The sequence below is a fragment of the Macrobrachium rosenbergii genome, chromosome 2, assembly GCF_040412425.1.
Source record: "Macrobrachium rosenbergii isolate ZJJX-2024 chromosome 2, ASM4041242v1, whole genome shotgun sequence".
NCBI classification, from domain to species: domain Eukaryota; kingdom Metazoa; phylum Arthropoda; class Malacostraca; order Decapoda; family Palaemonidae; genus Macrobrachium; species Macrobrachium rosenbergii.
The window spans coordinates 13,984,166-14,004,170 of record NC_089742.1 but is presented as its reverse complement, the minus strand read 5'-3'; positions in this window follow the sequence as shown (position 1 = coordinate 14,004,170).

Here is a 20,005-nt window from a genome sequence, read left to right as displayed (position 1 = left end):
TTACTTTTCTTTTAACTAAAATCCCACATGCTGCTTTTGGAAACGCCAATGGAGAAATGCATTATCCTCTTTTGAGTTTTAGATGCTCAAATATTCCAGAACTTGAACTACGATGGCATTCGAACGCTCTCTTCAAAGGTAACCTTTCAAAATTGGATCTTGAAAGCATCCGGTCTGCAGAAAAGAAGGGAAATCGAAAAACGATGACTGGTTTTATTTTTAGCCCGGTGCGCACGTGCTTTTTGTTTCTCTCTCTCTCTCTCTCTCTTCAAATTTCCGTTATTCCTTGTATCTATAGCATGGGTAAACTACGCTGCTCTCTCTCTCTCTCTTCCTCTCTCTCCCCTGATTACACAGGCAAAGGTTTTCATCAAGTGCTTTCTCATCCGTCTGGTGAAAAACGATTGTACAGATATTCTTTGACTACATCTTTCCCTCTTTCAAAAATGAACAGTGCAGATACAGACACGCAAAAACAAGAACACACACACACACACACACACACACACATATATATATATATATATATATATATATATATATATATATATATATATATATATATATATATATATATATATATACATACATACATACATACATACATACATACACACACACACACACACACACACATATATATATATATATATACATATATATATATATATATATATATATATATATATATATATATATATATATATATATATATATATGTATATATATATATATATATATATATATATATATATATATATATATATATATATATATATATGACAATATATATATACACACACCTATATATATATATATATATATATATATATATATATATATATATATATATATATATATATATATATATATATATATATATATATATATATATATATATATATATATATATATGTGTGTGTGTGTGTGCATGTCACCGAAAAAAAACTCCAACATACTTCCTTTCAATGAACAAAATCAGATCAATGTTATAAAAACGGAAAATAAAAGGGATAGTTTTTGTTTTATTACCTTTTATTCAATATTTTGCCATTTCTCAACTATTTTTAAGAACTTACTATTGTGCACGAAAGTCCGTTCCCTTAGCCATCCAGAGAGTGAACGCGAATCCGCTGACTATGAAGCACCGAAGCAGTTGAACAAGCAACTAATGAAAGACCCAAGACCCAACAGATGTCGCACCGTCAGGGCATATGGGAACAAGAAGGAGGAGTGGGAAGCGATATTTTAAGACTCATCAGTCTTATACTAAAAGTGTTTATAAACACGAATGAACACAAGGCTTTAGTCAATGAAACTAATATTGTTAGAAGGCATTTCTTTGAAAGCTTTCCCTCATTCACGATTCTCTGTGTCCTCTGTGTGCCACATTTCACGTGTGGTTTCATTAATTCTTTGGCTATTACATCCTTGAACCCAGTTATTGTGTCCTATGAACCCCTTGAAATGCACATCATCATCCACCTTGAATTCCATACGCATTTACACATTTTCATTAATACCCTCTATAAATTTAATATTCTCTATATTCGTGAACTCGTCGAAATGCTCACTCCGTTGTTAGAGCACTGGGACTTTTTGGGCAGCAGCTCTCCTTCTTAAACTGTTATGCCATGATTCATTTATTTTCCTTTTACTTACTGTTCCTTCTTTTAAATAAACACCATATTCGTTGCGGGCTTCTTCCATATGAATAGAGTTCATGTTCTGAACAATAATAATAATAATAATAATAATAATAATAATAATAATAATAATAATATTATAATAATAATAATAATAATAATAATAATAATAATAATAATAATAATAATAATAATAATAATAATAACCTAATAATAATAATGCCATATATGTCCCAGTTCCCACTACAACCAATCTAATATATTTATCCTGCAACTTTGCTCTGTTCTTCTCCCAGTATTTTACTGGGGTTCGTGACTGTTTCATGAACTTCAAATATTTAACTCGCTTATTCCTTCAGTAATTTATCACTGACAACCTCATCCAAAATTTAATAAACTGCTGCATGATCATCTCTTTTTGTCCCCCTGTCCCCACCTTCCAACCAATCTTTAATATATTTATCCTGTGTGTCCCTCCCCTCCTTCCCTTCCCCACTATCTGCTCTGTTCCATCTCTCCCCATCCTACCCTTCCTCCTCCCCTCCCCTCCCCTTCTATTTCCTCTTAAACGTTCCCTCCTGCTGATGTTTTATAATGAAATGTGTCATTGAACTTTAAAACAAAATATTTATTATATTAATTTCTTTGGCTTACAAAAGCCTTGTCTGTTAACCTATGTTGTATGTGTTATGAGGATGTCCCTCCCTCCCCTTTAAGATTTATCATAATAATGGGCATTTCTCTGGAAGAAATGATTCCGAAGACAGATTCTGTTTCTTCTCTGTGTGTGGATCTGACAGGAATCTGTGCCTCCCTCCAGCTTCCTCTCCTCCCCCATTATAATCCCTCCTTTCTCCAGTCCTTCCACCTGAAGATCCCCTGGAGTTGTGAAGACGTCTTTCAAGAAGTTTTCAACACACATAATAAAGGACCTGTCCTTTGTTATTTTTTCATCCCCTCCCCTTCCCACTCCCCTGGTGATGCTGGAACTGTCCAATGGCATCAGCACTGGTTCAAAACCCATCAGCAGCTGCTCCTGCACCTACACCAAGATATGGTCAGTTGTTCATATATGACCGGAAGGTAAATGGGGCTGATGCTGCCTGTAGACTTTTGCTGACTATTATTAAAAGGATTAATTTAGCTGTGGGTATGGGTATGGGTATGGTATGGTATGGTATGGATATGGGTATGGGTATGGGTATGGTATGGGTTTGGTTATGGATAACGGAATGGAATGGATATGGTTAGGGGTATGGGTATAGGTATGGGTATAGGTATGAGTATTTGTACGGATATGGTTATGGGTATAGGTATCAGTATGGTACAGGCTTGGGTACGAGTATGGTACAGATATGGGTATGGGTATTGGTATGGGTATCGGTATGGTTATAGGTATGAGTATGGTACAGATATGGATATGGGTATGGGTATGGGTATGGGTATGGAATGGATATGTGTATGGGTATGGTATGGGTATGGGTATGAAACAGTTATGGGTATGGGTATGGGTATGGTACGGATATGGGAACTAGCAAATGCGAACGATAGAGAGCATCTGCTAGTGATTCATTATTCCTCCTACTTCAGTCCATTTAAACAAAAAATTTATTGTTTTCACACCATTGCTTTTATATATATAAAATTTCCTTGTAATGTTCATATCTTAAAGAATTTCTAACACTTCCTTCTTAACTAGAGGTATGTTCTACGTGAACTTTCTCGTTGGTAGGTTATTGATCTTGTATACTTCTATCCATTACATTTATCAGGACTATCAACTTTTTCCCAACTACTCTTTTCCAAAGCACAATGTAACAATCTAACTAAACATGTTGCCTCCTTTTGTATCATGTTTATTAAATTTCTTCCCAAACCAACAGCGTCAAAGTATAAAAAAAAAAACGAGCATTTTAAAAGATTAACATCTTCAAAGTGAATCACGGAAATTAAAGTAGCTATTTATTTCAAACTTGTAACTGATGCCTTTTGTGTTTGGCATTGTTCAAAAACCAAAATGTAAAAACTTTGTAATATACTGAATAATTTCCAGGTGCATAAAGTTCCGTTTTCTGCAAATACTTTTATAAAATAAGAAATTTTACTTTCAAATATTTCGTAGCAAGTCTTAACTGTTTTCTTTAGAGTAGTCATATAAATGTATCATGAAATCATTATAATTAATACCAGAAATGTTCACCCTCTCTCACAGGTAACCCAAGTCATGTGTATGAGGCTCCTAGTACTGCAGTTATTTGAAGTCATGTTGACTCTTGCCTAACTGTAATTGTCTCTGGCGTCATATTACATTAACCTAATTATCTATTTGGTTCCTACAATACTAATATTACTGAATTTCGTTTTATTACCACACGCAATTTCTATATTTGATTCAGACTTTTTTATGCTAATGAAGCGTAAAATTACAAGGATGGGTTTTGAAGTGTATTCTCATATATATATATATATATATATATATATATATATATATATATATATATATATATATATATATATATATATATATAATATATATATATATATATTTATTTATTTATTTATTTATATACACACACACATGCACACACACACACACACACACACACACACACACACACATATATATATATATATATATATATATATATATATATATATATATATATATATATATATATATATATATATATATATATATATATATATTTATTTATTTATTTATATACACACATATGCACACACATTATATATATATATATATATATATATATATATATATATATATATATATATGTATATATATATATATATATATATATATATATATATATATGTGTGTGTGTGTGTGTGTGTGTGTGTGTGTATACATATAAGTTAAAGTTAAGTATACCTTAATTTAACTAGACCACAGAGCTGATTAACAGCTCTCCTAGGGCTGGCCAAGAAGGATTAGATTTATTTTACGTGGCTAAGAACCAACTGGTTATCTAGCAACGGGACCTGCAGCTTATTGTGGAATCCGCACCACATTCTAACGAGAAACGAATGTCTATCACCAGAAATAAATTTCTCTATTTCTTCATTGGCCGGTCGGGGAATCGAACGCGGGCCCAGCAGAGTGCTATCCGAGAACGATACCAACCCTCCAATGAGGAACTACGTGTGTATGCATATATATATTGTGTGTGTGGGAAGGATATCAGGTCCTCATTTAAACAGGACTGTATAAAACAGAGATTTTGTTCGCAAAAGCTGCAAGGTTTCAAGGACTAATCTCTCATCGTCCGGTAGCCGGCTACCGGACGATGGAAAAAGATTAGTCCTTGAACGATTCTACAATTGCGCTATTATATATTGCATCACTTTACGAAATATATCGTTCAGATCATATTTCTTTTTTTATAGTCCATATATTAATTAGTTTGAGATACTTTTTTTTAGCTTGAAAAGAGGAATCAATTAAAACGAGTAAAAAAAAAAAACTGCAAGAAAATTCCTCTTCTGATGCTGGTTTTTTTCATTTTGTCCGAATTATTATGAAATATTACATTATGTTTAGATAGGAACAGAACTACCAACTGTGATCAGCTTATCATCCTTTCAAAGATTTATCTGTTAAAAAAAATTATTTTCTGCAAATAAAAAAAATTGGGCAGTGTTTGGCATATATGATATTATCAGATTATCATTTGGTTAAAAATCTCACGTGAGCAAATAAGATATAGTAGTTAATAGAAATATTATATAAGCTATAGCTTCCATTCTATGACTAAAATACAGTTCGATTGAATAATAGGATTTTGACTGCACTGAAGTAGGCGGTTTGGTTGCCACGCCTGCATTGTCTATTTTGGATGTGCTATAAGTTATAAATCTTACAGATTGCCAAATCCCTTTTTTATATCCTTCCAAACGTAGAACTGACATATAATTTTTTTTTACAAAAATGAAGGAGAATTTAAATATATAAAATAAGGAAATTCGGAACATAGGTTTGCAACTGCATGGTTTAATGCAAAATCGCCGGATAAACATATTGGTGTGTCGCAGTAAGGAGTGTGACTAAGCATCTGTTTCACAAAATGGAAACTTCCGAAGAACAACGAAGAGCTTTCATCAGAATGCACAACAACAACGTGACTGCCAGAGATATAGCCAGTATATTCGGTGTAAACAAAAGGACTGTTACTAGGTGGATTCAGCGTCACAGAGAAACAGATGCTTAAAGACAAACCGAGGTTAGGACGACCACCCTGCACCACAGCTGAAGAGGATAACAAAATAGTTGAAGCAGCTCGACAACAACCAATAATTACAGCTGTAGTTATTAAACACCAAATTGGGTGTGATGCTGGAGTGCAGGTAATAAGGAAAAGACTGCGTGCTTCAAGCGCATAAAGATGAAAGGTTGGGTTTTGCTCTAGAATACTACGCTGATGATGCCGAGTTCTGGAGCAAAGTCATTTTTTGTGACGAAAAACATTTTCAATAGATACTCATGGAAGAGCACACTGCTAGCACTTGAACAACATAAGGTAATAAATCTTGACTGTTTAGGTAGAAAGAAAAAATTAAAGTCATCTTATATTACTTACAACATATAATTATTAAGTAATAGGCCTAGGCCTAGAGCTCAAGAATAATTTCTCAGAACTAAATTTCAGTCATCAGCTATGTATATATATCTATATATTATATACATATATATGTGTGTATTTATGTATGTATATCCTTTTCCAATGCAGGTGTGATGAGAACTGTGTCATGAAGTCGAAGAAGAGTGGACATATTACAGCGGGACTCTGGGGGTGGATGTGTGGCGGTGGGCCAGGTGCCTTAACCAGCTTAGATACACGCTGAATGCCGAACAATACGTTGATATTTTACAGAATGTCATGATTCCATCAGTTCGCTGTTTTTTAATTCCCGAATCCGAACCCATTTTCATTGCAATGGATAATTCCTCAGTCCACAACAGTAGCACCGTCAAGAAATAGTTTCGAGAGCACCCAGAAGTCATAAGGATTAACTGGCCTGCAAAATCCCCGAACCTTAATCCAATTGAAAGCCTTTGGTCACTCATGGTCAGGAGTTGGGATGACCGCCAAATTAAGACGAAAAATGTCTTAATATTACATGCCATGGAGATCTGGGAGTCACTTAGGCCTAGAAGGGATAGTAACAACATATGCGAGAGCCTCGTGAAGTCAATGCCTACACGACTGAACCGAGTTATTGATGCTTCAGGGGGTTATACAAAATATTAGGATGTAACACTGACGATGGCTTGACAAGCAATATTAAAGTAAATACTTTTTTAATAAATGGAATATTTATAATCACTGTTGTTCTTTAATTATGTTGAAAAGGATACATTCACTTATCATTTAATGATGCTCTTTGTATATATTCAAAAGGATTTGTTAAAGTTCTATTGCTTATATTTTCACTGTATCAAAGTTTTTAATGTTACGTTACAGTTCGACTTTCTACCCACTGTCAATTATCTACTGCACCATTGTTGATGTTAATTATATAAATAATTATATAATTTAATTTGTATTTTTCTGTTTTACCTTACTACGCAAAGTATAAATATTTCTCGTTTAAGGAATGAATAACTCAGATTAAATGGACAAGTCATTCACCTCGTATGATCAATTATATACTTGTATAACTGTTGTAAAAGCAAATATCACTGGTCATGATGATATAATATCATATAAAAGCCTCTTAACAAAAATATATGTAAATTATATGATACTCCTTTATATATATATATATATATATATATATATATATATATATATATATATATATATATATATATATATATATATATATTATATATATATATATATATATATATATATATATATATATATATATATATATATATATATATATATATATAACCTGGGGAAATGCTTATCATGAGCCAGTTATAGACTCTTAAATGAATGTTTTCCTTACCTCGATTTTTGTATACAATCTTACTGCTGCTGATTCATGAAATCGTAAAAAACAAGAAAAACGGGGAAGTTTTAACCGAGCTGAGGGCTCTGCTTACAAGGGAGTTGGAAGTAAACATGTTTGGGTAAGTTTAAAATTACGTGTATTCACAGAAGATGAAATGGACTAATCAGGCAGGCAAGGCCTGAGAGGTTAATTATAAATGGGAAAACTTGAAGGTATGTCCGTCGGGGTGACGATGCTGATACAAGGCACAGTCAAGAGAGATTTCCACGGCTAACAAACCCTCTGTAAACGAAGAGATTTACGGATAAAAAGCCAGTAAGGACACAGTAAAATATGCATAGGACAAGGCGAGCACACAGGGCCCCAAAGAAGCCTTGAAAACACGATTTTATGTAATTATTTAAACACATGCATTTAAGTAACAATGCCCTAACAAGGCAAGGTTGATACGGAAATACTGGCACTTAGACATGGAAATAGGAGGTTTAGCTCGAGAATTAAAACAGTGTGACTGACTGGAAGAACCTTTGCAACAGATCACTTTACCTTGTAGAAGAGGTGGCTTCAGCGAGGGTAATGGCAGCGGAGGAGGGCTAAGGGCTTCACTGGTAAGAATACTAAGGGTCCCTACAAGATAGGACCACGTGGTAGGGCATGGCTCTCTGAAGGAGGCGGGAATGGAAGGGGAGATGTGTCTCGCTCGCGTCCAGCAATGTCTCTCTCTCTTGTTCCTTCAGTGAGGCCCTTATATGACTTCGGTCAGGAATTAGGTCATCCACAGGTAGATGGGGTAGATGTCATTTCCTATGCGTGTGCATCGTTTATGACTCAAGATCCAGGTGTTCATGGCAAATGTTCTTTCTCTTAATCTGCCTCGCCGGCTCTATTCTGCCTCCAGCCAGACTTATTCTCTTCACAACCTCGTGTCTGTGAACAAAAGGCTCTGCAGTGTCACATGTTCGAGAAGAGAAAGTTGAAGGGATATACGTCGCCCTTCCTTGTCAGGCAGTCCCAAAATGCACTGTTGTATTTTCCAGCTTTAAATTTAAGCGTATGGTGGCTTGGATGCTTGGGAAGATATAGCAATATATACGTATATATGTAAGACTCATTCTTCACCTATTGTAGTATTATCATTCCCTCTATAAAGATAATTCCGACAATATCTGACACTCCATACTCAAACACCTTAAGCTTATTAACAGCGCATTCTTCCCATTCATACGCCACTGCAATTAGCACAGTTCTATATTCTCTTGCGCTATCTGAACATTGAAGCCTTTCCGTTAAAAGACATTTTCACTCCACCAAACTAGAATTTCACGGAGTTCTCTGTCCGTCGTCTTTCCAACAATTGATTTATGCAGCATTTTTACTACATTAAGGAGATTTCTCTGGTCGAGTTTACACTTACATATAATGCCTCAAAAACAAATATCATCTAACGCAATTTTCTCAGAAAAAAAAAATTATTTTAGTTCAGTTTCGTTTAAAATCATATCAAGTCACATCGAGAAAGTATTTGCTTATGTTCCTTCGGCCATTTTTGCAGCGTGATGGAAAATCAAAAGCCATTTCGTCGAACACACAAACAGGCGAACTTCAATCATGGTAATGGAACGCTTTTCGTGTCATGTTTAACTCAGTCACTTCAAAGGTTTAAATATTAATCAATGTGCTCGAAGCACACCCGTACTGAATTGATTATCCCTTTTGATATTTAGATCCGGGTAACATTGTCAGTAATTGTGATTCGCGTGATTTGTCACAATATCCTATTCCATTTTCATGATAATTAGGGATTTATTATTCACTCCGTAATCTGATAGGAGTATTACCATCAAGATTATTCCTTTGGGAAATATTTGCTCTATAAATTTTTTTGCGCTTTATGTACACTATCAAATATCTCTTTTAATGGATATCTGTACTCATCTTCATTCCCTAATTTCTCCCTTTTCCTCTTCGATTACATATTAGAAGCGTTTTGATTAGAACCTACCATATAATAATTTTTCTTTATTTCCTCTTCCTATGTTTTCTGGCGAGGCTGTAATATGTTTCCTTTCTCATTCAACGATGTGAATCTGCCAAGCTTATGAGATTTAATAATGAGATATATACATTGTAGTGTACGAAAGATTCTAATTAAAAAGAGTTATTTGGAAGCATTTGTGATTATGACAACACTGATGGAATGAATTTGCAGCACTGAAACAAAATCATCCTACAAATGATGCAGTATTCTAGCAGCTTGTTGTAGTCCATGGTACAGCTGGGTTAATCCGGTCTAAAAGTACTCATCATATATTTTTTGTTTGTCATCTGCAGTTTTTCGGACCCTGATTATTTCTGATGCATCCACTTGGGTATAATACATACTGTACAAGGATAACCTGAAACTAATTTTAGTCGTATTCCCTAGGTTTTCGCTCTCTTGCATTAAATGAAAACTTTTTTATTATTTTTCATATCAGTAAGTTTGCATTATTTCATAAAAACTCTTCTCTAAAGCCATGAAATTCCGACATTAAAATACAAATTTACTTGAACTCTCATGTAATTGCTATCTGTTAAGAAGATACTGACCAAATAGTTCGGTGAATCAGTGACAATTAAAATTCACACGTGTAATATATACTTTGAAGTCCCGCTCCTGCATGCAGTTCACTTCAGGCAAGCCATATATCCCGAAAAAAACTTTTATGTACTCTAAATCGCTTGATGATATTGAATGTTCCAGGCAGGTATTAAAGCTTTTCAAAATGTTTCATCTTGGTATATATATATATATATATATATATATATATATATATATATATATATATATATATATATATATATATATATATATATATATATATATATATATATATATATATAATATATATATATATTTCTAAGAGAACGACAGGCAGGGCAGCCGATCGAGACTACGGTCTACCCCAAATAAATCAAAAGTCCTTCAAAATATATAGGCATCGTATATATACCCCATACAAAAATGGGAAAAAAGCACGTTAAAAGAAGAAAAAAGAAGAAGAAGTATATGTATGTATGTATATATATATAAATATATATATATATATATATATATCGAGAGAGAGAGAGAGAGAGAGAGAGAGAGAATGAGAGAGAGAAAAATGATGCCTTCAAAGAAGAACGAAGGGATGTAAGCAACGATGGTCTATAGATAACCTCAATATCCTTAATCGGAGCTCAATTGGCACATAATATGTAATAGCAAAACAAGTTTGGTGATAACCGTATTGCTATACCTTGCACTGAATCTCTGGCCGGGTACTTAGGACCGGTTATTGTTCACTGTTATTGCCCAACTTACCTCCATAATACCAACCGTCTCACTGATTCTGGCCGAGAGCTTACTCTCTAATTAGGGTGCCCCTACACGGTAAATATTATTGACCAATATACCGTAGTGTCAAAACTATTGAACGTCTAGGGGGAAGGCTGAAGGGCCGTTCAATAGTATTGAAAGGATCTAAGTTGACAATACAAAGTTTCTCGTTTGAGGGCCGTATTGACAATAAACTTTTCACCTTACCACCACAATGACATCACCTCTAGCCAAAGTTTCAAGGAAGGGATTCGCTCATACAAGGGGATGCCAACCCTCTGGAAGGTGAAAGCAAAGGAATATAGCAACACAAATAAGAAATCGGAGGACTATACAATATTGCTGGGGAAACAGGAGAGAGAAATACCAAAACGTTACCTACAAGATGTAAAGAAGAAGCTTAATTCGCTGAGGACAAACTTTAGGAAAGAACTAAAGAAGATACGGGATTCGAAAAAGTCTGGCGTAGGCTCTGATGAAGTCTGTGAATCGAAATTATATTACTTTCAGGAAATGTTGCTATTTCTACGAGACCACGAAATTCCTGCAGAATCGATTAATATCATAGATGATCATGAGGATTCTGTCATCACAGGTGAGTATTTATAGGCTTTATTCATCATGGTTATATAGCAATTATATAACTATATCGTTTTTGACGAGATGAAAACGTGCAAAATGCAAAAAAATAAAGCAACAGTAATTATCTATATTATAATGATTATAAACAATGAAAAACTATATCTTAAGTCTGATAAAAGACTTTCGTGGGTACAATAATCTCTCCTCTTATACCAGGCCTCATCCAACGACGCTTTCTTTGGTTTTTCTTCTTGAAGCAAAACTGAAATAGAAGCGGTATCTAATGTTGATTTAAGAAGTCTAGTAGAAAACCAGATATTGACAATAAAATTGAATGGTCTGAGGGCAAAAGACTGAATCATTAGGTACTGAGCCATTATTATTGAAGTCAATAATATGTATCGAGTAGGGGCACCCTCAGTAACTTTCGTTTTCTGTTGATCTTATTACCTAATCGACTATTTTCAGATGTTGCCTTTTGATCTGAGAATAAAGAGGGGTAAAAGATAACTTCCATCAGTTTACAATAGACAGATGTTCGATACCGGTGACTGGTCGCTTTCATTACCTCTTAATTAACAACAGAATGGTTACGATTTTTTCAAGCCGAATGAGAGATAATTTGGAATTACAACGGTCAGTGGTGCACAAGTCAGTCACTGAATTATGTATAGACATCTTTTCTTCTTTTGTAGATCTTAATGCATACAACTTATGTTAATCACCTGACAGAAAATAATTTCTTGGTAATATTCACCTTACACTTTGTGTCCCCATTCGGAAAGAAACTGAAATAACTAATCTCTCTCTCTCCTTCTTCTTCTTATTGCTCTTCTTCTTCTTCTTCTTCTTCTTCAATGCCTATAATTACTGCAGTATCGTATCCGTCAACAAGTATTAGTTGAAAGTTCAAGATAGCTCTTCAACCTAATCTAAGCCTGACGACTGTCATTTTACTCTCAGTTTCTAAAAATAAACCACCTCCATGTTTGAAATGCGTATAATAATATATACACTCCAAAATCGATCAAATTCCATGACAAGATTTGAAAAACTGTTTCTGTGTACGGAAAAGCTAATTTTCAATCTCAAGTGATTACCTGAATAAAAGAGAGAGAGAGAGAGAGAGGCCGTGACTGATTCGACATTAGTTCACAATCAACAGCTTTTTCTGATACTCAATAACAAGATTCAGTGGAACCTTAATGTGCCACTCTGGCCAACTTTCGTGTTTGTATTTTCAAGCTAAAACAGCCAGACCTCCCGTCACAAAGGATGAGCAGTGTTGCGTCTGGCCGTTACTTGAATATATATGTGATCAACGAGGTAAGCCGGATTCCATCCACGCTAAGACTCCCAGTCCAGACATTGGGCTGAGGCTTCAAGCTATTAAATTGAAGAGTAAAGACTTCTGATCAGCCTCTTACCATAAAAAAGTCATGGGTGATAAAAGGTGAAAGGTATATTAGTAACTAAGTCAAAGTTCATATACAATAACTGCAGTATATTATGGGAAAATTAATATTAAGGAGATTTAGTAAAGGAGAAACAGACAACATTTGAAGTGCAATAAACAACTGAATGAATCAGAAATGAATGAATGAGTTAAAAATTCGATATATAAAAATCTCGAAACGGGACATGAGAAAAAACGTGACTAAAAACACAAGTCGACAGGATGCTGTAGTTTTCTGTCGATGACATTAGAATATTGAAAAGTAGCTGAACATAAACACAGAAGAAAACCATATCTAAGCGATGAAAGAGCGGACTAACTGAAGGAAGAATTGTTATGGACGTAAAGAGAGGTATTAAAATGATGAAGAATAAAAGATCGGTAGGAGTTAATGCCTGGATGAGAAAAAGGTTCCAAAAGAATGGTGAGAGGCATAGAAATATTTGGCCTTCGTATTTAGATGAAGGTGACAGAAGAGCCTGTAAGTATTATAGAAGCATAACATGGCTTAAATAACTCGAGAAAAAGCATGAAGGATATGCATTGAAAAAAATATTCAGCAGGAGTATTAATACCGAAAGATGTGTATAGTTTTAGATTATTAGGAGAGTGCATTACTCAAGCGCTTCCCAGGAAATCGTTGTATTATAAGTTTGTGAAGAAAAGAAAAATGATGTGTGAGGTGTATAGGAAAAATACGTAACATAGATATGAACACCATCCAAATATGAAGGGCGCTGAGAAATAGTTTGTCCATGATTATTATTATTTTTTTTTTTTTATGACGGAAGCACAGTTTGTTCTCCAACAATGTCCGCGGGACAGTGACTGTTTGGTGCGAAATTTCATCTGAGGTAAGGGTGGGTTACGTTTTATAGGGTTTTTATGTTGCATGGATGGATCAATGAGAGAAATCAAGACCACAAGATGTGGGTGGAAGTATGAGTAAAAAGAAAAATTTTCTTGAATGGAATGCGATATTAGTCAAAGACATAGTTTTAAAAAAGTGAAGAATAAAGAAATTGTTGCTTCTAGTAATACATGTCCCAGAAATTTCACGAAAGGATAAAATATAGGAAGCCTAAATTCCTTTGGACCTATAAAGTCCTACGTATAAAATGTTTTCCTTAGTCCAGATTCAAGCAAAACACGAAGCTTTGTACTTTAATCCATGAACTATTGCCGTTTTAACATCTGGTAAAAATGTTTGGAATAAAATCTTATAAGAATAAATATCTCTTACGATAATGGAAAACTATCCCTACCGTCTTGCAAATGCTGATTATTCGTTGTTCCTAACAATCTCCTAACTTTTTTACTTACATATCCACATATAAATGTCCATAGTTGCAAAATTATCTCTTTGAGAGAGAGAGAGAGAGAGAGAGAGAGAGAGAGAGAGAGAGAGAGAGAGAGAGACTTTTAACATAAACGGTTGAAGTATTTGCAAAACCTTATACTCGACTTCCCTGTCTTTCGCTGAAAATGTCATTTCTTAGTTACTGGGATCATACCATTTCCCATTAAGTATAATGTTCTACACCATCAGCGTTTGGGACACTCTGATTTGTCTACCGCTTGAAAGGTTCTGCCTCATAGGCGACCGAGGGGAATAAGAACATATGTTTTTAGCCATTGAGAGGATCATTTGAGATCAAGGGGACTTTTTCGAGTCTTATACAGAAGTACAAAATTTGTTTTATTCTTTTATTAAGAATGCGACACGCTTTATTGCAAACCTCAAGGAAGCTCTCTCTCTCTCTCTCTCTCTCTCTCTCTCTCTCTCTCTCTCTCTCTCTCTATATATATATATATATATATATATATATATATATATATATATATATATATATATATATATATATATATATATGAATATATATACACGTGTGTATGTGTCTGCGTTTGCGTAACAGCCGATTTAAAATTGATAAATATAAATCCTCGAAAAGGTTTAAACACACATTTAAGATTAACTGAATTACAAACACAGTAGGGCCAACCAAGTGACGTCAAAGCAGTATTTCTCCCACTGGGAGATTATGAAGTGAGATTAAACTATAAGCTTCGTGCATGTTTAAGCTGTAATGTATGAAACTTTGTCTTGCAAACTGCACAGCATTTCCAACCACGCCTTCGTGCTGTTCACCTTCAGCATACTTTCCTAAAAAGAATTATCTCTGACGTCAGAGCGGAAGAAAGATTTTTACTGTCCTGGCTTTGTCGGTAATGCTCTACCATTAAGCAAGCATGACACTTGTGGATGATAATAATAATAATAATAATAATAATAATAATAATAATAATAATAATAATAATAATAATAATAAAATCGATTTCTGTTGTTAACATGAATATGCAAGCAATGATATAATTTCTGTTATATATAATTATAAATATATTTTAATATAGCATTTAACCATCCATCATACAGCTCTTATTCCAAATTTGCCTTTTCATTCTTCAGTAACTCTCTCTACCTCTCTCTCTCTCTCTCTCTCTCTCTCTCTCTCTCTCTCTCTCTCTCTCTCTCTCTCTCCGTTAAAAAATCTTTTACATTTCCTTTAACGATTGTGTTGTTGCATTATTCATGCAAAGCAATTCATTAATGCCTCGAATGAAACTCCCCTCTGTTAAGCGAAGCGAACTTGTTAACTTAAGGGTCATCATGATTTTATCAATACTATTGCTATCAATTTCATTTTTATTGCGTTTACCTTTATTATTGCTGCTTCTATCAGTTGAATAATTCCGATTACCATGAAATTTGGATTATATCCACGGCATGCCCATAACCATATTTTGCTAAAAAGTCTACGACTTTAAGTTGTTTTTATAATTACGATATTATATTACTTGTACTCTAAAATAAATCGCCAACTTACAGAGATCCCGGCATTTAATTTATTCACAGTTCATGAATTATAAAATACATAACTGTAAACACAGTAGACAAAAAATAGGTCTTTAAAAAATTATTGCATGAGAACCTAACAACATATGAATTTACACAAATTTTCAAGGAAAGTCACGAGCATTATTCTAAAATTTTGCATGAAAAGATATAATGAACACTATATCTGATTTTATAAGGCAGACTGGATGTCAAAAATAATTAAATGGCATTTCTTTCAAATGATTAATTTTTATTATTTAACTTTTGTTCACCATTTAGTCTTACTGGACCGTTAGAGACCTCCTAAATTTGATAAGCTTTGACCTACATCGCAAGGTCGGAGTTGCAATAATTAAGCGCTAGCCCGAAAAGGTAATTAGAAAATAGAATTTTGAACCTGAATCTTATAACTTTGATTCCTTTCATAAACAGATCTAACACTGTCTTAGTGGTCACGCTCCACGCTTCTAATTCATTTTCATTCTCTCATTTCCATGTATAGGTAAAATAATCCTAATTAAGTATCAAATATCCCAATTCAAATAATGAATTTTAAAAGAAAAACTTTTAGAGTTTTTTCTTTAATAAATATAATATGAACTTGGACTCAAAATCCTTCTTTGGGAACTGTGTCCCAAATACTCCACCAGAAAAAGTTGCTTAGTTAATTCTTATGAAACTAGTACCGTACCCCATAAAAGAGCCCTTTATTAAAATATCAGCTGGAAAAAGATTTGTTTATATACAGCAGATTCAGGATGAGAAAGTGAAAGACCATACATAGTATCAACTAAGTGCTTTCTTAAAACCTGCTGCACGCTCAACTATTTATAATTTTTTCACGATTTAAATCAATATAAGCAAAAACAAATCCAAAAACAAATACTACCTTAACTACTTAATTTTTCAAGAAGGAATATGTCTATATTACAAACTGTAAAATAAGGACAATGCAAATTAAAATAATCTTTGTTTTTTACCAGCCATAACCCGTAAAAAATATTTTCTACACTGTCAATTGCATTTTGTCTAAAGATATATGCATGCGCATCGTTTTCTGAAGAATGATATAGCCGAAATTTATAGTATCAGTTTAACAGCCTAAAAGTCAAAACATCGGCATAGGAAAGAGTAACTAATTACAAGAGCTTTGGCCTAAGGTAGATTAAAATCAATATACCCGTATACGGACTTCCGAGTTCATAATTCAATGGGTGTTGGTTGGTTAGGACGGTTTCAGAGGAGACTGTATAGGAGATGAATTATCTCTCTCTCTCTCTCTCTCTCTCTCTCTCTCTCTCTCTCTCTCTCTCTCTCTCTCTCTCTCTCCACTTGGTTAACATACCATTGATCATTATGTGTAAAGTTAATTCATTCCTTGGCGTAAACTACTATATTTTTCGTAGTACTTTGTCACTAACACCAAAAGACGCAGTAATTTCTGATAAGCAAGAATGATATAATTTTTCGATAAAGGTATATTTGTACTAAGTTCTAAAAAATTCTCACATTTTTACAATCACTATTATTAATCTTACTGTCCTCTTCATATACATAAAATATTTTATATTGTAATACCAGTGGAATTAAGTTTTCATTAATTATTCCTTTTCCTGCTTGTTGTGCGCCTTCTACAGTATAATCTCATGGTTCTTTTCAGTATTCTCTTACTTTTCAAAGCATTATATTTTCTTGTAATTACAGCGTTCATTTAGTGATTTTATTGTTAAGTTGTGTAATAATCGCTGGTAAGAAAATTGAATATCCATGAGGGGTTTGTAAAAACCATCGTTTTTGCAAATTAATGATTTTCCTATTAATACGGTGAGCTTTAATTTCAAGGTAGAGAAGAAATAGAAACTGGAACTCAGTGGGACAATTTCCAAGATTATATAAATTCATCGGTTGATAACTTTTTTTGAACCTTGATAAGCGATGAACTCTAGTCAGCCAGGTTAATGAAAATGTCCTATTCTAAAATCAATTTGCAACTCATAATCGCAATTAAGATAGGTTTTTAACTAGAATGGGCTTGACTGAGACTCCTGTTTAATGACATTAAATTATCTAAAAGATTTGAATAATGAGTTTGTTTTTTTAAGTACCACTAATAAAGTTACGATTATCTCAACTAAAGATAAACTTATTTTATAGCCGGTTATCTGTCGCAATTAATCAGCAACTTGGCAGTATGTATGTGTCACGTTCCTTTGCAGACTATAATCACAGTGAACGCCTCGCAAACGCTATTGCCAAGTTCTCATACGTTAGGTCCACGCTGAATTGGGAAACCTCTAATAGATATGGAGTTTCTCCTCCGCTTTATATGCTTTGAATCGACTTGATTGGGGCATATATCACCCCTGAGTGGTGTTGACTGCCCAGTTGATGGTCGGAAAAAAAATCTGATGTGAGAGGGAACCAGGATATTTTGGATATTTACGAATGCTAAGATCTTTAAAAATCTTTTAAAAGTAACAATTGAGTATTATTATATGTTTGTACTTCTTGCTTTATTTTAGTACGACAGATATTAATTAGTTATATTGTTATAACTCTATACTTCATATTTCACTCAAACAGATTTTACGAATTATGATATAGTAAAACAAAACATGAAAATATTCCTTCATGTTTGAAAACAAAAAACATATTTACATCAATATATTTTCTATTGAATAACTTATTAAAAATTAGCTATTAGAATTTCCCTAATCTTTTCACTTCCCTTGACTTCTTGGAAACTGATTCCAGCATTAATCTGAATAAAATATATTTCTGATAAACCTGAAATTAGTGGAAAACTAAGGGGAAGATTTAGACTCCGATGAAGTTCAGCCAACTTTGTAAGAAAACTGTTGCTTAAATCCAAAACATATTACCAAATAAATCTCCCAATTTGATTTGAATCTAAAACACTGCCTCGACTCTATATTGCTGCGGGTTTCGGCAACTTATATATCCTGAGCGTACGATTGGTTTGATTGTGTTTTTACCGATTCCGAGAGAGAGAGAGAGAGAGAGAGAGAGAGAGAGAGAGAGAGAGAGAGAGAGAGAGAGAGAGAGAGAGAGAGGTTATGTACCCTCTTGCTTTTTTCTATTTATTCGTAAACATTTTTAAAATTCATAAATATTCGACATAATATCAATTTTCGCAGTCCATAACGATTCCCGTCAGTAGACAGCTCTATAGTATCGTACGTTTACACTCTCGTTTCTCTTTCTTTTGTAATGTTAATTTTGTTCACTAATAAATTATTTAAGTCGTTATTTTGAGTTCAGTGCTCTGCTTGTTTGTGACAACATCACTGACCTTTTTTTTTATAAATATTCTATTTCAAAATACTGGATAGATATATGTTGGTTTTTTAAGATATTGGCGGCCTTAAAAAAAACTTGATTGACATTCCACCATCTTCATGCAGAATATTGATCAATAGTTCAATGAAGGGCAGAGTTCTCCCTCTCTCACCAGAATTTCTCAGTTTTGTGTTAATGCACATCTTCAAATGTTTTCATAGAAGCCTTGGAAGCTACAGATAGGGTACAGACCACAAACATTATTTCTTACTCCCCAATAGAGGTGCTTCCGGTGATGACTGACCCTTCTCTTCCCGTCACCTGGAACGTGGGCGAAACCTTCATTTGTTAAGTCATTCGGAAGGTCGTTTAATGCATTAATTACTTCACGTGATTTGCGAGGTTATCATGACCATCGTTTTAAGTTATTCAGAACGTTTGTTTGACCACTCATTCAAAGCTTTACATGTTTATTTTCTGGTATCTTTTTTTTTTTAATTCATGCTGCTACCTATTTTTTTAAACCACTGCGAATGAAGGATTTTGTACACGATAGAAGTTTGGCCCTTAAAAATACGTATATCGTTGAATCAAGTACTTATATTTTCATGCTTTATCTAAACCCTTTCCTAATCCAATAACATAACACTGACGTCTCTTGCTACGTTTTTAACAGGTCGGAACCCATAAATGAGAATATTTTACCTCGTATGACTTAAATAATTTTCTTCGAGTCGACTTAGTAAACTTAGTAAATGAATAATTGCCGATACATTACTGGGTCAGGG